This window comes from Montipora capricornis, chromosome 6 (genome assembly GCF_036669925.1).
Source record: "Montipora capricornis isolate CH-2021 chromosome 6, ASM3666992v2, whole genome shotgun sequence".
Classification (NCBI taxonomy): Eukaryota; Metazoa; Cnidaria; class Anthozoa; order Scleractinia; family Acroporidae; genus Montipora; species Montipora capricornis.
The window spans coordinates 9,118,400-9,140,533 of record NC_090888.1 but is presented as its reverse complement, the minus strand read 5'-3'; the positions used below and the strand labels follow the sequence as shown (position 1 = coordinate 9,140,533).

At 39.5% G+C, this 22,134-nt stretch overlaps 1 protein-coding gene across 3 annotated transcripts in view; it reads left to right on the top strand.

Annotated features, from left to right (window-relative positions):
• Window positions 1-22,134, top strand: part of LOC138051458 (tetratricopeptide repeat protein 28-like) — a 51,834-nt gene that overhangs the window by 1,385 nt on the left and 28,315 nt on the right. For all 3 annotated transcript variants that reach the window (XM_068897653.1, XM_068897655.1, XM_068897654.1), the window contains exons 2-5: window positions 224-272; window positions 968-1,015; window positions 1,266-1,314; window positions 2,679-2,733. The gene's annotated coding sequence lies outside the window, so the exon portion shown is untranslated. The remainder of the gene's footprint in view (window positions 1-223; window positions 273-967; window positions 1,016-1,265; window positions 1,315-2,678; window positions 2,734-22,134) is intronic.

Genomic DNA, 22,134 nt, shown 5'->3' with positions numbered 1-22,134 from the left:
AAATAACACGAACAAGTAATTAATGTGTGATAAACCAGTTCTGGTGTCTTCTGCGTTACTTTTTTGTTGTTTTCTCTTTACTCAGTTTGGATCAAGTTAGTGACTTTGTCAGAATTCCGTATAAGTTTATTTTTTGAAGTGACCACCGTCACTCATGATCAGTTGCGAATGACGCACCCAAATGATCCACGAGTATTATTATCCCTTATTTCTTTTTTTTCAGCCAGGTTCATTATTCCTGCTCAAAAGGTTTTAAAGAGGAACATTGCAAGGTATGTAGTAATAATTATTAGCATGCTTGGTGTAATAAGTTATTTGTCTGTCATTTTGAGGTAATAAGGAACATTAGCTTAAGGGGTGTAATAATTTATGTCTTTCTTGTGTGATCGAAATGCATACTGCCCTCCATTCTTTCCTTACACATCGAGAAAGTAAGTAAATGATGTGTCTTGAATTGTTCCTAAAGGGAGAAGGTTTTAGTTTTTGCATCCACTTAGATTCAAAATTGAGGGTGTCACAAAGCAAATGACGATTGAGAATGCATTCAATCAGTTTTAGCCCATAACAAACCCTTTAATAATGTCTACTAGCCTTAAAGTCTTACTTAATGCTAAGTGAGATCAGAACCTGGTATAATGTATGCCTTCTCATTACAACTTTGAATCTCACCGAAGGAAACCATTACTTGAGTTGTTCGGAGCAATGGAACAGTCGGTTCACCTCGTTCCATGTTCAACTTAAACTGCATCACTGCATAATCAGCTCCGTAGTTTGCTCGAGTATGAAATGCCTTGTTCTCCTTGCTGCTCCATTTGTTAGTTCTCTTGAGAACTTTTCATCTTTGCACTTCAGTTATACCCTTTTTTTTGCATACTAGGAATAATTGATTTTTATTATGAAAGTTAAAATTTTTTGTTGAAGATTCGATTATGCATGGATAACCACATTAAATCGTCAAATTTTGCAGAGTCATTTCTTGTTGTCGAGGACCTCGCATTGATTAGCATCCATTTTGGTAAGTTGCTCACTGTTACTCGTTTCTTAATAACAGGAACAAGTAATTTATGTGTGATAAACCAGTTCTGATGACTTTTGCGTTACCTTTTTGTTGTTTTCTCTTTACTCAGTTTGGATCAAGTTAGTGACTTTGTCAGAATTCCGTATAAGTTTATTTTCTGAAGTGATCACCGTCACTCATGATCAGTTGCGAATGACGCACCCAAATGATGCACCAGTATTATTTATCCCTTGTTTTTTTTTTTCAGCCGGATTCATTATTCCTACTCAAAAGGCTTTAAAGAGGAACATTGCAAGGTACGTAATAATAATTATTAGCTTGCTGGGTGTAATAAGTTATTTTTCTGTCATTTTGAGGTAATAAGGAATATTAGCTTAAGGGGTGTAATAAATTATTTCTTTCTTGAGTGATAGAGATGTATACTGCCCTCCATTCTTTCCTTACACATCGAGAAAGTAAATACATGATGTATCTTGAATTATTCCTGAAGGGAGAAGGTTTTAGTTTTTGCATCCGTTTAGATTTAAAATTGAGGGTGTCACAAAGCAAATGACGATTAAGAATGCATTCGATCAGTTTTAGCCCATAACAAACCCTTTAATAATGTCTACTAGCCTTAGCGTCTGACTTAAGGACGGTGCCTACTATTGTTATTGCGCATACATTCTGCCCATCTCGAGATACTCGGGTTTCCTATCGGTGATGCTTAAAAATACAGGGATATTTTTGCGCGCTTTAAAACTATCCGGACAAAGTAGATCTTAGTAAGTACTCTTGGTATCCAAAAAGAAAATTGGGGGTAACCATGCATTTTTGAGAGATAATGAAGCTTCAATTTGAGAAAGAACGCCATACATTGCTTTGTATTTTAAAGCTTTTTACAATTATTATTCATCAATTATCTTTGAAAAATGCGTGGTTACCCCCAATTTTCTTTTTGGATTTCAGTAACACTTGTTCAGATCTACATTTCCTGCATAATCACAAACCGGGGCAAAAATATCTTTAATTAGTAGGCACCGTCCTTAAAGGTAAGCAAGATCAGAGCCTGGTATAGTGTATGTGTTCTCATTACAACTTTGAATCTCACCGAAGGAAACCATTACTTGGGTTGTTCGGAGCAATGGAACAGTCATTTCACCTCGTTCCATGTTGAACTTAAACTGCATCACTGCATGATCAGTTCCGCATTTTGCTCGAGTATGAAATGCCTTGTTCTCCTTGCTGCTCCATTTGTTAGTTGTCTTGAGAACTTTTCAGCTTTGCACTTCAGTTCTACCCTTTTTTTGCATACTAGGAATAATTGATTTTTGTTATGAAAGTTGAAAGCTTTTGTAGTAGATTGGATAATGCATGGATAACCACATTAATTAAATCATCAAATTTTAGCAGAGTCATTTCTAGTCGTCGAAGACCTTGCGTTGATTAGCATCCCTTTTTGTAAGTTGCTCACTGTTACTCGTTTCTTAATAACACGAACAAGTAATTTATGTGTGATAAACCAGTTCTGATGATTTTTTAGTTACTTTTTGAGGTTTTCTCTTTACTCAGTTTGGATCAAGTTAGTGACTATGTCAGAATTCCCTACATGTTTATTTTCTGAAGTGACATCAGTTCCAAATGATCCACCATTATTATTTGTCTCTTAATTTTTTTTCAGCCGGATTCATTATTCCTGCTCAAAACTAGAGGTTTTTGAAGAGGAACATTGCAAGGTATTAAGTAATATTAGCTTGCTGGGTGTAATCAGATATTTGTTTGGTCGTTGCAAAATAATAAGTAACAATTAGCTTGAGGGGTGTAATAAATTATTTGTTTCTTGTGTGAAATGTTAATAAGGGTTGACAGGCCTACACGACTCCCTTGTACGTGGTCTGGTTTGTGTTGCCTTTGTTATAATTTTGCTATTTGAATGGACGCCTCTTTTGGTGGTTCCTTTAAACTTCGTTTGGCAATGGCTTTTGCCCCATGATGCTTTACATTTGAATCTATATACTGCTGTGTGATACGTTTTCTTCCAAGAAAATAGTTGGTCTCGAAAATAATGTTTTCAGTTTCTTGATGTTGACGGATTTTTTCAGCGGTAATGTGAATGTTACCTTATGACCTCACGCTTTTGCGCCAATTTAATTCTAGGCTCGACCGATATGTTTATCGGCGGTGGAAGGGAGTGGAATAAACCTTCTGGTTTTAAAGGTTTGACCCGGGCCCGAGTTCATTTTGGTTTTGAACGCCTGTTACATTGTGCCCTGTATCAGTGAGATAGCTGGCTTTTTACAGGCTTTGCTTGCCTTTTTTCTGCGTTTCTTAGCAGATCGTTATGCTCTTTGGAGGCTTTGTTTTCTTAAATTGTTTCACTCGTTCTTCTCACTTCTTCAGCGTGTTTTTGGTTTGTGGCCATGGTCAGCACCGCGCACCGGTGGCTCAGTTGGTTGAGCACCGGGCTGTCACGCGAGAGGTCGTGAGTTCAACTCCGGCCGGACCAACACTCAGGGTCTTTAAACAACTGAGGAGAAAGTGCTGCCTTTGTAACTACATCTGCAAATGGTTAGACTCTCTAGTCTTCTCGGATAAGGACGATAAGCCGGAGGTCCCGTCTCACAACCCTTCAATGTTCATAATCCTGTGGGACGTAAAAGAACCCGCACGCTTGTCGCAAAGAGTAGGGCATGTAGTTCCCGGTGTTGTGGTCTTTCTTCTGTGGTATTATTACAGAGGGCCATGTGTTAGAAAACTCTTTACTGGGTTAATCATGTATTACCCTCTCAAAATAAAGAATATTGTATTGTATTGTATTGTCAGCAACTATTTTCCTTGAACTTCTGGAGTTAAATCGTTCTCGTCGATGCTCTTTTGATATTTGATGTCGATGTCTTTAAGTCACTCCTTTGTCGAGGCATTTAGATAACCCGACTCTAGATGAAGGTTCTCTGACATATCAGTTGGTCAGGCAAGCAGCATTCAGAAAGGAAAATACCGGTTTCAGCCTTCTAAAGAAACACAATATCAAGCTACGCTTATATGGATCGAAAACACATTACCTCCATTGGCTAGAATTCTAATAGCCAATCAGAACTTAGCAATTTCAATCCTTCCATCGAGTACAAATGGAGACAAACAGATATGGTTTTTTCAGACAAAGCTCTTCACCATCAAGCTATCGGCGGCAACTGGTCCACTGAGATCCACATGATAGGATCGAAACCGCGGTCTTGCCTGACGAAATGATATGTCAGAGAACCTCCATCTAGACTCGGGTTATCTAAATTCCTCGACAAAGGAGCGACTTAAAGACATCGACATCAAATATCAAAAGTGCATCGACGAGAACGAATTAATCCCAGAAGTTCAAGGAAGATAGTTGCTAACCATGGCCACAAACCAAAACACGCTGAAGAAGTCAGAAGAACGAGTGAAACAATTTAAGAAAACAACGCCTCCAAAGAGCATAACGATCGGGCGTTTAGATAATGGCTTAATATGTTGTTTTCCACACTGTGACATTTTAAGCCAGTAACTATGGTCTGTATAACAAACTGTATACCGACTGTAACTATAAATACGCCGTTGATTACTGGCTTAAAATGTTACAGTATATATACTTTTGCGATCGAAAATACGGCGTTGTTTACTGACTTAAAATGTCACACGATGTATAATTTTTGGATCGGAAATACGCCGTTTTTTACTGGCTTAAAATGTTACAGTGTGTAATGTTTCGGATCCAAATTACGCCAATGTTCAAGTGGCCTTTTAATGGACGGTGGACACTTAATAGGTGGCCTCTTAATACAGGTCGCATTGTAATTAAGCTTCTGCATAAAGTACAAAATTAATTAATCGTCATTACAGCCTGCGAGAAGGCTCTCTCTCTCTGCGGTTCTACCCTCAACCCCAGTCCCTCGGAGGGCCTGCTCGCAGGCTATCGTCATTAGTGTTTACAAAGGACGATACAGTTTACTGTGATCAAGTTTACGCCTATGATCTGACAGCAGTAAACAAACAAGCCTTGCAAACAATAACCAACAATTTTAATCAACAACTCAAACTGAAGTTGCATGCACGCTAATCTCTTTCACAAGATTTTCAGTTTTATTGATAACCTTTACACCCTCTCTCTTCAGTGTAGAACAACATAACAAATCTTACTAACTAAAAGTTAAGTTAAACAGTACAAAATTCGCTTACTGTGCTGTAATTTCACAGTCAAACAAGGTAGCTCACGGATGGACATCCATCTCACACAAAAAGCCTATAAATGTGATTGTTGAAATATGCCACAATCTTCGTTAACACGGAATTGCAAACCTTTCCGGCCTTCGTCTTTGTTTTACAAAATATGTGAGGCAGCGAGGACTGCATTAAAAAGGAAAAAAATTACCCTGCATTTACCTGAAAGCCAACCGTTTTAAATAAGTGTTTAAAGTGCCCCTGTGATCAAAAAAACCACTTCCTTTTTTCCTTCAGATTTTGAAAGTGTGTTTGCTTAACACCCGACTGGCAAAATTTTGAGCTTTGATTTTTATCCAAAGGCCGTTTACTTTGAGTGTAAGTTTTGGATTTCACGGTCCGTCATTACTCACGTTCAAAACTGACCGATTGGACCTCAGACGGTTGGATCCAGGGAAAAGTGCCGTCAGAGGCTCACTAGCTTAAAATTTCAGCGTGTGAACGCAGCTTATTATATATGCAAAGCGTGAGTTTAAAAGTCTGAAAGCCCAAAACCCCCGTGCTGCATATTAATTCTGCGGCGTACACACGTATTGCATTCTTAAACTAGTGAGCCTTTGACGTCATTTTCTCCTCGATCCATCTCTCTCAAGAACATAATGTTAGTAATGGCGGACCATTAAATAGGAAAATTACAGTTAAAATAAAGAGCTGTCTTTTTGAAATCAAGGCTTAAAACGTGGGTCACTTAGTGTTTTGTTAACATAGTTTTGAAATCCAAAGAAAAATATGAATTGATTTTTTGGTCACAGGAGCACTTTAAGAAACGAGCAATGAACATTATCTGCCCAAGTTTAAGCTACGAGACCGCGCTCATTAAGGCAGGTCTCGCAACACTCGAGTCCCGCCGCATAGATTTATGTAAACGGTACATGTCAAACGTGGACTTGGACCACCCGGTTAGGAAGCTAGCACATTCTAAAAAATAAATAAATAAATAAATAAATAAATCGTTGACGTACAAGAGGAATAATAGGGACTTTAAGCACCGATGACGGCAACAGCGACGACGACGGGAGAGGCTACTGGGAAAACCCAAACTACCAAACGCGCATGTCTGGCGCGAAAATGCCCTCACGTAGCCGTCATGTCGCAACGTGAAGAGAGGGAATTTGCCGTTGTGTGAAAACGTGAGTAGTAAAGAACTCATTTTCTCGGCCTGTTTTTGAATATGTTGGTGTTTTGAAAATCTACTGACCTCCATGAAGTCGAAGGATAGTTAAGAGGTGTTCTTGTTTTGAGTGATTGTTGCTTAACCACGATTTTGGCTTCTCGAAAGTGAATGAGACTGAAGCGATGGAGATTGTGTTGTTTTGTTTGAAGTTCGCGATCCTTTACCTGGTCTCCAGCGTTTGCTTCTAATTGTTAAGGATACCTGATTATACCACAAGGTCACAGTTAAAGTTGTGTAATGTAGAGGAGTTCATAAGAATAATCTGAGAGGACAACATTTATTGTTCATCAAAGTCAAAACGCTCGTACAAATCGTACGTTAAATCAAGATTTGGTGATGTGATGATGTCATATAACAGAAGAAATTCTTCGTCATCTACAATCCCTTCGTAATGGCTTATGAGAAGGTGATTTCTAGCCATTTTTAACGAAGGCATGATGAGAAAAATACAGTTATTCAGTCTGCAAACAATTTGCCGTCACCTCTGAAGATTTGGCCAGTGCTTAATGTTCAGAATTCAAGCCACAACGGCGTTTTCTCCCCAGTCCTTCCGCTCGGTACCCACGTCGCCGTCACCGTCGCCGTCGCCGTCATCGGTGCTTAAAGTCCCTAATAAAGGCCCCAGCACGGACCCTTGAGGGACGCCACAAGCCGTGGTGAATTTAGTAGAAACCTCTGAACCAATTTGAGTTGATTGAACTCGATCAGTGAGATACGAATGGAACCAATCATTGATAATACCTCTAATGCCATAGTGATACAGTTTTTGCAGTAAAATGCAATGGTCAGTCGTATCAAAAGCTTTTTTAAAATCAATAAATACACCACAAGAAAGCATTCCTTTATCAAAATGAGATTGGATTTGGTTTACTATATCAATTAGTGCGTGTTCAGATGAATGTTTTTTCCCTAAAGCCATACTGTGAATCGCAAAGAATCCCATTTATCTCCAAATAAGCCATTAGTCTACGATACATGGTTTTTTCGAAAATTCTATTGAAAACAGAGAGTAGAGAGATAGGACGATAGTTACTAGGATCTGTTTTGTCCTCCCCTTTATAAACTGGAACGACTTTGGCATGCTTCAATTTCGACGGGTACATAGAGGGCTCGAGATGATTTTACTGGCAGATTTCAGAATGCGAGTAGGACAAGAATACAATCCGTATACCTTATTAAGTGGTATAGACAGGATTTCAGCTTCAATTTCAATAGGGGTGACGGGTTTAAAGAGAAAGGACCCGGCATTATTTTGCTTTGGCAAAAGGCTAGAAAAATGCTTTTGTGCCTGAGGAATTCTGGCAGCTAGATTAGGGCCAATGGAAGAAGAATGAGTTCATGATATTGGGTATCTCATCAGCATTATGTGATATCCCTCCATTCCCAGGGCGCTTAAGAGCAGTTATTACATTATCACCTCTCGTTTTTCTATTTATTAGGAGATTAATCCCCTTCCCCCTTGTCTCTCGTCTTATTTTTTGTCAGATTTACAGTGTTCTTCATTGAAATTTCCTGTTCTTTTACATTTCTCGGGTTTTCTCTAGGCTTTCTTCGCTTAAATTTCTAACAGTCTGTCGCGTCTTCTCTCGTGCTCTTTTCTGATCTTTAATCTCTATCCTGCTTAGGGCTTGGATGAATACTGCATTTAAGCCAGTGAACAACGGCGTATTTCCGATCAAAAATATATACGTACTGTAACATTTTAAGCCAGCGAACAACGGCATACTTTGAATCCCAAAATTTCAGGGGCAGCCAATGAGAATATAGTCCAAAACCACTTAAACATAGCATTGTTAAACGTATTTTAGTATTTAAACGGTAGATATAGGCATATTTTTATCCCCAAAATTTTTTCATCTGTTCGGATTTCCTAGCTGGAAGTCTAGTGATCCGAAAATTATATGGATCAAAACTTACCTTTTCGAAAATCTCAGCCAGAAAAAAAGCTCCCGAAAATTCTAGGTGACCTTTTTAGGCTAAAAATCTGTTAAAAATGGGCACTTAGACCATTTTTCAGATGTTCGAAAATCCTAGGAGAGGCAGGCAAGCAAGAAATTTTACAACAAATGTTCCGAAAATTCTAGATCTCAAATCGTCTTCCGAACAGATATTTTCCGATAATTGACGTTGGGTGTCCCTGAAATTTACATGTAACATTTTAAGCCAGTGAACAACGGTGTAATTTGAATACCAGACACTACATACTGTAACAATTTAAGCCAGTGAACAATGGCGTATATCCTATCAAAGACATATACATACTACCATTTTGAGGACGTTTGCGCCAAAATCTTCCTACGGTGAGATTTTCTTACTTTCTCGCCTAGAGTTTTGTCATAAAGTACATACTCCAAAAATAGAAAAAAAAGTGGAGGTCACCGACTTTGTTTCGGAGAATATGGAAGTGGAAAAAGTTATCGGTCATAATAGCGAGATGTAGCCTCATCTGCTCATCCATCGAAAATCATAAAAAATAAACTGTTAGAGTGAAGGTTTCTGTGCATAGGTTTTTAGCAGTAGGATTTTTAGATAACTGCATGCCGCTAGGGATGACGTTAACAGTAGAGTTCATCCTCGACGAGCGTTTTCATAAGCTTTATCCGTTGCAACCACTACCGGAATTTGATGACACGAGGAAAGAAAATGTTAAAAAAATAAGGTAACTTCTTACGGTGGGAATTTTTTCATTTCATCATATTTTGTAGATAGTAAGTAAAGTAAGTGATTCATGACTAAAAAAATAGGGGTCACTGATGATCTAAACGAGTAAAGTTGATGTGATTTTGCAAAGCTCTTGGAAAATTTCGTTTGTCACGTTTTTGCGTGACCTGTCGGCGAAGGACTAGAACCCAAGAGAGGATCGATCACTGAAGGGATGAAAGGTTTTTACCCCCCCCCCCACCCCCCAGAAAAAAAACTTTCTCGATCATAGCAACGAAGTTTTAAGCAGGCATCATCTTCATTTGATTAGTAATTTCTATGATATCTCTGAAAGTCAAGTAGACTAGTGCACAACTGATAAAACAACGCGAATATCAGTCGTGCAGTAGTCTACTTGACTTCGTAAATATTTCTTAATCAATTTTGACTGATCGCGATCTTCTCTGATCCAACGCTGTGCAAGAATTATCGTCCACGGGTTTTGCAAAGTTTTTAAAACCTCAACTTCACCAATGCTCGAAGTAATGCGTGACATATTACAGTCACGCTACCTGCGCAATAACGTTACGCACAAACAATTAGCGCGAACATCCGTAAGCCAGTGAACAATGGCGTAATTTGGGTCCCAAACATTACATACTGTAACAACTTAAGCCAGTGAACAACGGCGTATTTCCGACCGAAAACATATACATACTGTAACATTTTAGTCCAATGAACAACGGCGTATTTCCTACCAGAAAGATATACATACTGTAACATTTTAAGCGAGTACAGTACTGGCCGCAGGAATAGCAGCATTACACGCGCGTATCATGGGCGTAGGTCCGTCATATTGCGCGCAATTTACACGCAAAATACGCGCGTGTTACGCGCGAGTAAAAAAATACACGAAACTTTGTGTAAATAAACAAATTCTTGACAGTGCGTGTAAAATTTTACACGCAGAGTTTCGTGTAAAAGAGGGCAGAATATTCACTGTTGTACATCAATTTGTAGCGGCTTTTTCTCAAAGAAAATGTTGCATGTCTAATTGCCCTACTGGTTTCCGAAGAATGTATTCAGCTTTGCATTTCAACATTTTGGCGATAAATGTCCACTTTGGTTGAATAATCAAGACTTGGTTTGAATGACTCTTGTTGCTGCCACATCTGTGGTCGTCTTCTGAATATCACCGCATGTTTGGCTGGCTCAACGCGTTTGCGTTTGTTTCATTTCGTGTACCGTTGCAGTGGGTGAAATCATTCCTAAAATAAAAAGGTTGCGAATCGGGTGATAAATCACCGCTGCTAAGGCGAATATGTCAGAAATTACAAGTAAAAGTAACGATATACGAAAGATAACTTTCCATTTCATTTTCCTTTCACCGCTCACCGCCTGTGAATGAGTGCGTCGCCGATCTATTTTAGATCATACCTGTTTTTTTTCTTGCTCCAACGGCTTATTACCTTTGTGGTGTAAAGGATTAATTAATACGCTTCGATACGCTGGATTTTTCTGTTTAACTAGAGAAAGAAGTGTTTTAAGTTTTCATGTCACTTCAACGATTTTCGAAAAAACACCCAGGAGCCTTACAGGCCTTTCATACGATGAATAGTGCTAACACAAATTACTCTAAAAATACAAGCTAAAACATTTATTATTTATACACCTTTAATCTTGATTACAGCGATTTGAAATGCCTACACAATGAATTCTGGAGGGAAAAGTTTACTTTTCTAAAGCCTGCGCCAGCAAGAGGGCATTGTGCAATATCACGGCATACACCGAAAAAAAAAACATATCTTCGGTTCTACCGTGCATAATTCGCTGATTCAAACGGTAAAGTGCTCTTCGTGAAAAGACAAGATCTTCATTCAAGGTTTGTAAGATGCGCCGATAATATTCATTTGATTTTTACTGGGTTGCCCTATGGCAATCCCAGTCGGAAAATGGGTAGATTTCTCCGTTTTATTCGGGAAGGAATAGGTTTATTTAAAGCACGTGCCGGCGAGACTGTGTCTGAAGCGTCACGCAAAGTGTTTACGAAAGTAAACATGTGCGTCTTATTACTCGGGCCCGTAGGGGCACGAGTTATAAAAGACGTTTGATTTCAGTTTTTTTTTTCCTGTGTAGCAAAATGCACAATAGAATAACGTGGCAGTGTTTGATTGGGCAATGCACAATAGAAAAGCACGTGGCGGTGTTTTGATTGGGTAATGCACAATAGAAGCCACGTGACGCTGTTTACATTGGTTATTTAAAGCAAACACGTAATCCAAGATCATGAAGAGCACTGTGATGCGTTGTTTCGGATTACTGAAGATCGACGTTGCGTTGGCTCAATCGATTTCTTCTTAGGGCACTCAAAACACATACAAAGAAAGGCATAGACATACAAAGAAAGGCATAGACCCACACTAAAAGATGTCAAGCGTCAGCTTTGAAACAAGTCGTTCCGCGAACTGAATGAAACAAAAATACACTCGAATGTAACTGAAATGGACGCAACTATTGAAAGTGATACAAGTCAAAATACAAAATCTTTAATGAGCAGCGGGTACCTTATTGAGAACTACTCTGAAGATGACAGCGACAAAGGCAATAATTCCACAAACAAATGGACGCCATATTGGAATTTTCTGAGGACATAGTAAAAACATTGGCACAGCGAACAAATGGCCTCACGCTTGTACCATTTTCACCGCGAACAAACAGCCTCCCGCTCAGTGTACCATTGACTACGGAGATAAGTTTTTTGTCTATTGCGTTTTTTAGTTTGTTATTGTTAAACAGTTTGTTTCTTGTAGTGGTCTAGCTTCTATCCTTTGTTCAACTAGCCATATTAGCGATCGTGTTCACTGCCATCTTGTGTATATAGTTCTGTTCTAGTTTTACGAGATTTGATGTCATCAGTGGAGACTGTGATCAGCTCTTTAGAAAATAAATGTGATGTAGTTTGAAAGGCTGTACAGTTATTTGATTCTCAATGGTAATAAAGACTTGATTCCAAAGGAGAAATACAGGTCTCGATAAGCACACGTGTTTACATTAGTTGTGATTTGCGTGTTCATTGACATAGACGTGCCCGAGAACCGAGCAGAATTACAGAGAAAAGGCTGAGACGTAACAGCAGAAAAAAGAGGAAACTTGCTGGAACGTATTTGGTTAACAATGTACCGAGGTCATCAACATTTCATCGTATTACTAGCCAAGGAGATCACTTGCTCGTAAACACAACTATAGGAGCTACCTCAGGTATGCGTTTAAATGAAAGCACGTGGTATGTAACACTTGCAAAATGATGTTTGAAACATCGAAGCATGTTCCTTAAACTTAAAAGTGTGTTTCATTGTATTTATAAAAATATTAGCAACACTTGTGCTATCTAGACCATTTGGAAAATGAAAGTTAAATTTAATACAGAAATCAGGAATACCCGGTACGATTTGCAAAAGAATGTTGTTGTTTTGTTTTCTCAGAAACGGAACGTATTTATTTTGAATTCAGGGTGAACTATTTTACACAGTGAGATAGAGTGACCAATCAAAACAGAGTTTGTAATTGGAAATCTAAACATCTTCAAGATACAAAAACAAACTTGTGAACACGTGAACCTGAAATATTGCAAATCATAATGATGACAAACCCAAAAATGAAGGAAATGGATCATGCATAGGACGTTTTGGATATCTGAATTATTTTGGGTTAGATTAAAGGATACATTGTTAGAAATTTCCAAAAGATCCCTTTTCGTGTTAATTAGTAATGCAAACAAGTCTAATAACAAACTGGATTAACGAGGAACCAGTGATTGTAAAGCTAGTAATTGCCATGGTTCGTATGTAACACATGTAATCATGAGAAGATTCACGGAAAACGGAATTTGAAATATTATGCAGGAGTAAGTATTTGAAGGTATTTGTAGACTTTTGCTTCGATGTATTGTGCACATAAACGAGTATCTATTCTTATTTTACAGCCCTATCAGTAAATACGGTTAATGTTACGTGACCGTACTAAAAGGGCTATTTATGTCGCGATAGTTATCTTCGCGTTCTTTGTAGTCGGCCGTTCAAGGTCATACAATCAACGGGTTTCTTGTAAATAAAACGAGGACATGAAGACTTCGTTCCTAGATCTCAGATTATAACGTAGACCTGCACTGGCCAAATCTGTTAAAGCCTCATTCATTAGTGCTAAAGAGAACGGTGTAATGCTTACCTTCTACATGGTAGAACCTGTGCAACTGGCTATTTTAATAGACAGGGTCTAGCTATAAAAGCCTCAGTTAGTCGTCCAAGCTTCACTTGGCAGTTTGTCTTCTGTAGTAAATCATCTAGACGTTTGCAATTTGGCAAATTTCTCCCCCTCCCTCCCTCTCTCTCTTTGGAGATGGGTTGGATATATCGCTTTGCCGTCATTAAAATTGGGTCGCTCCTGCGTGGTGTGGTTTAAGTCTGCGCAGCGACTTCCCCCAAGCTTGTTGGCTCGTTGCCTTTGTACATTGCTCACTAGCCAATACTCTTGTCCGATCCAGCACTTCCTGTTTACCACTCAGCTCGTAGTGCTGGAGAGTTCTTTGTCACGCAAGCTGGAAGTCGCATAGGCTAACCAGCCGCAAGGCAGTGTTTCCCTAAAAAAAAAAACCCAATACGTCTGTTGTCTAGTTCCATTGCGCCTTGTGTTATGTGTTTAAAAGCGAATTATGCATGTTGATACCAAGGAACAGTGACATTAATGGTTAATATTCCTTGACAGGCTTTTCACCATTCAGAGAGTTTGCGTTCACATTCTATCTTTATTTCTCGAGAGTTTTAATACACGAAGCGAAATAACAATGACAGGCGAAGTGACCCTCTATCTTTTCTCCTGCCCTTACCATTCCGGAAACGAAACGCAACTTTTTGACACCGACTCCGTTTACGTACAGAGGTTATTTTTCATTAGACAAGAGGTTTGGAAATAGAATTCAAATAAAAAATATTTCTCTTTGAAATGTTCAGTTTGTAAGTCGCTTTAATAATGCATTTGCTATCAAGCGCGGTGCGAGTCAACAATTAAGGCAAGTGATTTCAAGAGAGGATGGGCGAGAGAGAGAGAAGGAAAAAAATTATTTACCAGCAAAGGTCGGTCCTTATAGCAAAAAAAAGTGATATCGGTCTTGAAAAAGCTGCCCTCGACCTGCGGCCTCGAGCAGCAATTTCAAGGCCTCGGCCACAGTTTTTCTCTATACGGGCCTCCCAGCTGGCAAATAACATACCGTAAACACCGGCGTATAAGCCGCACCTTTTTGCTCAAAAATTTCGGTTCAAATCGGGGATGCGGCTTATGTGCGAGAACATCTAGACACCATGCCGTAAATTTGCATAAATTAACAAGTTTAGCGAAAATTATAAGTCTCTATAGACCTGTGCAGCAAATTAATAGGAACTTCATAAAACTATACTACATTACGCATTGATCATTGCTTTTGCGAGTTTGGTGGCTCCTAAGAGAGCCGTTTTTGTTTGAGCGTACACAATGATTAGACCTTCTTCGTTGAAAGATCTTTTAACCGGTTTAACATTGCCTTTCTTGAGCAGGTGAACTTCACTCGGCAGAGAATCTCCATTCCACCACAAAGTTGTTTACAATGTCGACACTTCGACAGAAATCGATCCACCACGAGCGAGAATGCCTGGTTAAACGAACCGAAACGTTCGTCAGGTGTTGTTGCATGTAAATTCTAATGAGAAATGGACAGGAATGAAAAATACTGGATTAAAAATGCCAGAGAAAGATCAAATTTATGTCCTAGTCGGATTTTCATACTATTAAAAAGTGAAAATTATAGGTAAGAGTTTTAGTATTCTCTGTTTTAAATGTAAGTGAGTTAATACGCGGGTTGACACGTGCAAGAAACTTGAAGAAACAGTGCATTTACATGAAAGATATCTTTGTCAAGACTCCACTTTTGATTTATTTTTATTTCTTTCAAAAATATTTTTTTTCCAAAATCTAAGTTGCTAAACTCGGGTTGCGGCTTATCTGCGAGTGCGGCTTATACGCCGTTGTTTACGGTATTTATTTTGACAATTGGGTGTGTGCTACTGTGAGTATTTAAATTACAACAAATGGTATATTTTAAATACTTGATTCTCGTGCTTTCGATTCATTTGGCATTGCCATCCTCAAGGGACTTGTGTTCTTCTGAAAGTATTTTCAAAAATTGAGATATAGTGCAACATCTTCACGTGTTGCGCACGCGACAGTGTTTTCTACGTGCACCAATGCACGAAAGTTTGGTCATCTTTAAAAGATGTTTATACATCTCACCTTCGTTTCTCTTTCATTTTTTTCTGCAAAAGATGTTTCGATGAGTCATTTCGTTTCATCTTAAACCGTTCAATTAGCGTTTCCTTTCTCAAACACTGAGCAAGAATAACCATCGATCAGTAAAAAGCAATGTGCTTTTCTCAAATTTTACCTCGTGTCAAGTGGTATTCACTACATACACAGTCGAACATCATGAGAATCGCAATGTAAGAAGGACAGACCTCTCTTTTCTTTTCCTTAGTGCTAAATTAACGATACACCACTGTACTTTTGCAGGCCCGAGTATAGGCTACTTGTAGCCTCTTGTTTACAATAGTTCAGCTTTATTACAAGGGCCCAATTACATGGCGAGTTTCAGCACTACCTGAAATTTCGCTCCGCTCTCCGGGTTGAAATTTTGCTGCGATTACATAATGAATTTCAGCCCGGGCGCAAAACGCAAATTTGCCTGAGAAAATTTACTGAGATGCGAAAACACAATTGATGCGCATGCTCACGTTCCTTTTTCAGCCCGGGCTGAAATTTCATTTCGATTACATGGACTTTTTGCGTATTTTTCAGCCCGTTTGGCCGGGCTGAAAAAATCCTAGCCCGGTTATCTGAAACCAGGCTAGGATTTTCAGCCCGGGCTGTAACTTTTTCCATGTAATTGCCACTTTCATTTCCAGAAGATTTCTTTCAGAACCCGGGCTGAAATTCTCCATGTAATCAAGCCCTAAGTTTTACTTTCCTGTTATAGTTAGAATGTAATTCGGTCAGTCTACACTGTTTTGCTGGGAGGGTATTATTTTTCACCAATTGCGTTATTATAGACGCGAAAAGAATCACAGGACCAGGATTCAAAATAGCATGCATTGACACTCAGCAGGACGTCAACAACAACCGCACATAAATACTACATGTAAATGTATTTATATTTCGTTTCGTGAATATTGCATGTATGCTTAAAGTTATCCCGTTTCTAGCTGATTCTAACAGTTTGACTGCGCAAATAAAAATACACGTTAGGTATCCCTTAGCAATTAAAACTTCCGCCTTTCAGCCGCGTGCGATCGCTCGATCCGCACAACGGACAAATTGAATGTTTAAATAAATGCCTCATATAAAGTTCTGAGTTTGCTTGTTTTTTGGTAATATGTCATGATGTCAAGCATTTCCATCGATCGTTCGCTTGTTACAGTTATAACTTTTGATTTTTAATTGATTAAATAGGGGAAACTTCACTTCGCGTGGTTTGAAATGAGAGCTAAGGATTTATTGACGTATAACGGCAGCAACCCGAAGATAAATGCAAAACCATGTGTGTTCTTATTCCAAGAACACACAGGCAAGGCTGAATTTCTCAAACAGAAATGCCGACTCTGTGATTTTAACTTTCATTGTCAGATTCATGTACATTGGTAAGAAGAAAGTACACGCAAGTCGCGTGTAATGGGCATAGCAATTTTACTCATGTCAAATTACACGCAGACTACGTGTAATTTCAGGCGCGTGTAATAGTTCGGGTAAAATTTTACACGCGCATAACGCGCGCGTATTTTGCGCTTAAATCCGCCATCTTGCACCCATTTTACGTGCGTGTAGATGCTGCTACTCCTGTGGCCAGTACTGTATCTAATGGCGTAATTTCTAGCCGGTACATTATATACTGTAACATTTTAAGCCAGTGGCTAACGGCTTAATTTGTGGTCGGTATATCATATACTGTAACATACTAAGTCAGTATTCAACAGCGTATGTAGAGTTACAGTCGGTATACAGTTTGTTATACAGACCATAGTTACTGGCTTAAAATGTTACAGTATATATACTGTGTTATTAACATAATATTTTATTACATGTAGTGCCTCAAATATATACTCAAGGGAGCAAAGTTATGACAAAGGCAACAGAAACAAGGCCACGTACAAGGGAGTCGTATGGGCCTGTCAACCCTTTTTAACACATTAGCTTGACGGGTGTAATAAATTATTTGTTTCGTGTGTGATCGAACTAAATACTGCCCTCCATTCTTTCTTTGCACATCGAGAAAGTACATAATTGATGTATCTTGAATTGTTCCTGAAGGGAGAAGGTTTTAATTTTTGCATCCGCTTGAGGGTGTCACAAAGCAAATGACGATTAATGCATTCAATCAGTTTTAGCCATAACAAACGCTTAATGTCTACTCGCTTTAAAGCCCAGTCGGGAGTACTCCCATATATGGGATATATAGAAGTTAAATATTTTGAGTAAGAGCCGGTACAACGTAGATTTGATTTTAGTGCTGTACTATATTTTGGCTGGCGAAACCAGTCTTCTTGATGAGGTACAATGAGAGTCTACATTGGATTGCTTTTCTGCACATATATATAGTAAGTGGATGTTGACATAATACAGGAAAAATGTGATAAAATATGGTAGTTACAACAAATTTGAATTCAAATACTAAGAGTATTACTAACCGCGCACTGGTGCTCAGTTGGTTGAGCATCGGGCTGTCATGCGGGAGGTCGTAAGTTCGACTCTGGCCTGACCAACACTCAGGGTCTTAAAATAACTGAGGAGAATGTGCTGCCTTTGTAATTACATCTGCAAATGGTTAGACTTTCAAGTCTTCCCGGATAAGGACGGTAAACCGGAGGCCCCGTCTCATAACCCTCGTTGGAAATTAAATAGTATGGGACGTTAAAGAACCCACTCACTATTCGATAAGAGTATGGGACGTAGTCCCCGGTGTTGTGGTCTGACCTTACCTGGACGGTGGGATCTTTCACTTCCTTAAAATAAATTGTAAACTGTGTAATAAGCAGTCTGGCTAAAGTCCCCCGAAAAACATTGTAAATTAGTCCTGAAAAGCCCCGAGGGGAGAGACTAATCGCTTCACCTCACTTCACTTCACTTCAGTCAAGGAAAAATAACGGAAAAGACTGTAAATAATAAACTGCAATGTTATACTTTTCTTGGCAGATATTAAGACCGTTGGGATCAATTGTCCTGCCTTTTGAAATTAAAAAAAAAAGCTTCCCTGGCCTTACCTGCCTTACGGATAGAGTCTCCGTTGCAAAATATTGTTTCGATAGGAATTAATTACATGTCCTTAGTGATGTTGTGGCCCTCATGGGGAGAGAAGAGGAAATGTTCCGCGATTGTAGTAGGTTTGGATTTGGTGTTGGTGTTACCTAAAGTGCGGCGGTGTTCATTAAAACGGTCTTTTAAATGTCGTTTAGTTTCTCTTATGTACTGTAGATGGTATACAATAATAACTTTATTTCTATAGCGCTCTTATCCTATGTTCAAGGCGCTTTACAATCATGTATACATACCACATTATTAATAAATATTTGCAAATTTACAACCATATCCTATTATATTTACAATGATTAAAAAAGGGAAAAATTAAAACTAAAGCAATATATGCAAATCAATAGAAACAACGATCTGTTATTACTAAATTTAGTAAACAAGTACGTCTTAAGTTATCTTACAAAAACTCGAGAGTACAATGATTAAAAAGGAAAAATTAAAACTAAAGCAATGTATACAAATCTATAGAAACAATGATCTGTTATTACTAAATTTACTAAACAAGTACGTCTTAAGTGATCTTTTAAAACTCGAAATGGTGTTAGACTTCCGAATTTCATAGGGTATTAGGTTCCATTCTCTTGGTGCATGAACAGCAAATGCTCTGTCTCCATAGGTCTTGGTATACGATCTAGGTTGCATTAAAAGTTCATTACTAACAGACCTCATTGATCTAGTATGACAACGATAATGTAGTTTCTGAGCTAAATAGCTAGGCGATATCCCATTCAGTGCTTTATACACTAAAAGCAGAATCTTGAAAATAATACGGTATTGAATCGGCAGCCAGTGAAGCTCGCATATAACAGGTGTGATATGCTGAAACCTACTCATTTGCAACCCAACTCTAGCCGCCGTGTTTTGTACATACTGCAATCTTTGTAACTGATATTTAGGCAGGCCATATAATAATGCATTACAATAATCTAGTTTCGATGTGACAAATGCGTGAACAACAACTGCTGCAGATTCTTTAGTGAGATACTTTCTAATTCTAGATAAGTTCCTGAGATGATAAAATGATGATCTACAGATGCTAGACACATGTGTATGAAAAGACATGTGCTCATCAAAGATAACACCAAGACTCCTAGCCGACTGAGAGGCAGCCACACTCTCATCACCAACACATAGGGACTGAAAGGATGGAGAGGGACGATACTTTGATTGGATGAGCATGACCTCCGTTTTGTTGTGGTTTAGCTTCAATTCATTAAAATCCATCCAACGACAAATAGCAGAAATGCAGTTCTCGACCCTCGATTTAGTAGCGTCCACATCCGCCGATTTGAATGCAAAATATAACTGAGTATCGTCGGCGTATAGATGATAATCCAAGCCATAAGATCTTATCACTTTTGCAAGTGGCACGGTATATAGAAGGTAGAGTAAAGGTCCCAGAATTGAACCTTGGGGAACTCCCAAGGGAAAATCTCGTCCCGCAAAATTCGTCTCACTGATGTTAACAAACTGAGTTCTTTGAGAAGGATAAGAATTAAACCACCGTAGTACAGTTCCTCTGATGCGAAATGATTTCTGCATTCGTGCCAGCAACAAGGTATGGTTAACGGTATCAAATGCCGCCGACAAATCCAATAAAACAAGGAAAACATTCTCGCCCATGTCCAATGACAGCATAATGTCATTTGTAACGGTGAGAAGCGCAGTCTCGGTGCTGTGGACAATCTTGTATGCCAATTGAAGAGGCTCATGTTTTGTCTATCAATTTAGATAGGAACTTTAAATTCGACACAGGGCGAAAGTTACTAAACTGCTCAAAATCTGCATTTAATTTCTTAATAAGAGGTAATAGCAGCGCAACCTTAAGTTCCTTGGGCAGCAATCCAGATGACAATGACAAATTAATTACCCTTCTGAATACAGGAACAAGCCTAGAATAGCATTGCCGCATGATACTTACTGGAAGTGGATCCAGTGCACATGCCTTAATAGTTGAACCTCTAGTCAACCTTCATCTGTTATCGTTTCGAACTCGCTAAAGCATGACATACACTCAAAATCCTCCATAGTGCACTCCCCCAGATGCTCTTTCCTAATCAGCAACTCATCACGAATTCGCACAATCTTGGCACTGTAAAAAACGGCAGATGAAGGTTTTTCCAAAGGTTTATTCAAAAGCGAAAAAAATCACAACGCGTCCACTGACATCTAAGCAGTGTGTTGTTTTTTGATTGCAACCCGACACCGGATTGGAGCACACGGTTAGACAATGACGCATACAAAACTGATTGACAGAATCACAACAGAAGATTATAAAAAAAGTCACACAACTTGTCACATCTTCCCTTTTTCCTAAGGAACGTTAAGAGAAAAACCAAAAAAAAAAAAAACCAAAACATCAGGGAGTGACAAAGTCTTTGAGCCAATAGGGCGGTTTCACTTGCCATTGCCACCTCCTCGGTCCAGCGTGCACTTCAGACGGAGGACACTCTCCTGGCGAGACAGTAATCTCTGCCTCAGGGCTCGCTTCTGCTAACTTATCCGGGATATTTGGTTCTGGAACATCGTTGGATTCCCCTGTTTTGATTAGCTGCCATCGATTTCTCCTATACACCGCCTGCCCTACTTGTACCCGCGGTAGCTCCTTGGACCAGCTGTGTCTGTGCATGTTCCGGAACTCCATGTTTTCTCACCAGGTAGTCTCATTCGCACTGTTTCTCCCACGCTGATCGGTTCTAACGGTTTGGCGTGCTTGGTTGTAATAGTGTTGTTGCCTGTGCTTGGTACCTATCAACTTGCGCGTGTCTTCCTCAGTAGGAAAGCTGGGCTGTAACAGTGAGCCTGCTACCGGCAGCAGTGTTTTACAACGGCGACCCATGAGGCGTTGGGCGGGACTGGTGCCAATTCCTGCAGTGGGTGTGTTACGCCAGTCTAAGAGTGCTTGGAACTCCAGCTGCCTTGCACTTTGCAAGCAAATTCTTAACAGTCTGAACTGCATTCTCTGCCTTGCCATTGGACTGAGGATAGGCCGGCGATGATGTCTTGTGCTCGAACATCCAGGTCCTGGAAAAAAATGAAAACTCGGCGGACAAAAACTGCGGACCATTGTCTGTGACTAGAGTGTCTGGAACTCCAAATCTTGCAAATATGGCTTTTAGTTCCTTGATAATAGCTCGAGAAGTAATGCTGCTCAGGCGGACCACTTCCATAAAGTTACTGAAGTAGTCACAGACAACTAATAACACCCTGCTATCAAATTCACAGAGGTCAGCGGCAACCTTAGCCCACGGGCGTGCAACGAACTCCTCCTTTCCTTGATCATTGCGATGGGACAAACAGACATCGCACTTGGAAATGTATTCTCTCAGCTCCGTAGTCATACGCGGCCAGTAAGGGGTTTCTCTGGCCTGGCGCAAGCATCCTTCAATACCGATGTGAGACACGTGCGTCTTCTCCATGAGTTCCTTTCTCATCGCTACTGGCGCAACAATCTGCTGACCTTTGAAGATAAGCTCGTCCTGGATAGTTAACTCGTCGCGCACGTCAAAGTAAGGGCGAACACATTTAGGTGCTTGCGCTCTGTTTTCCGGCCATCCACCTCTGATAACCTCCCTTAACTTCTGTTCTACTGGGTCATCTGCAGCTGCATTCTTCTGCTGTTGCCAGCGGTCGACGGTCATGGAGCCATGAACGGTGGTGATCGTCTTCCAGCTCTCTCGAGAACTCA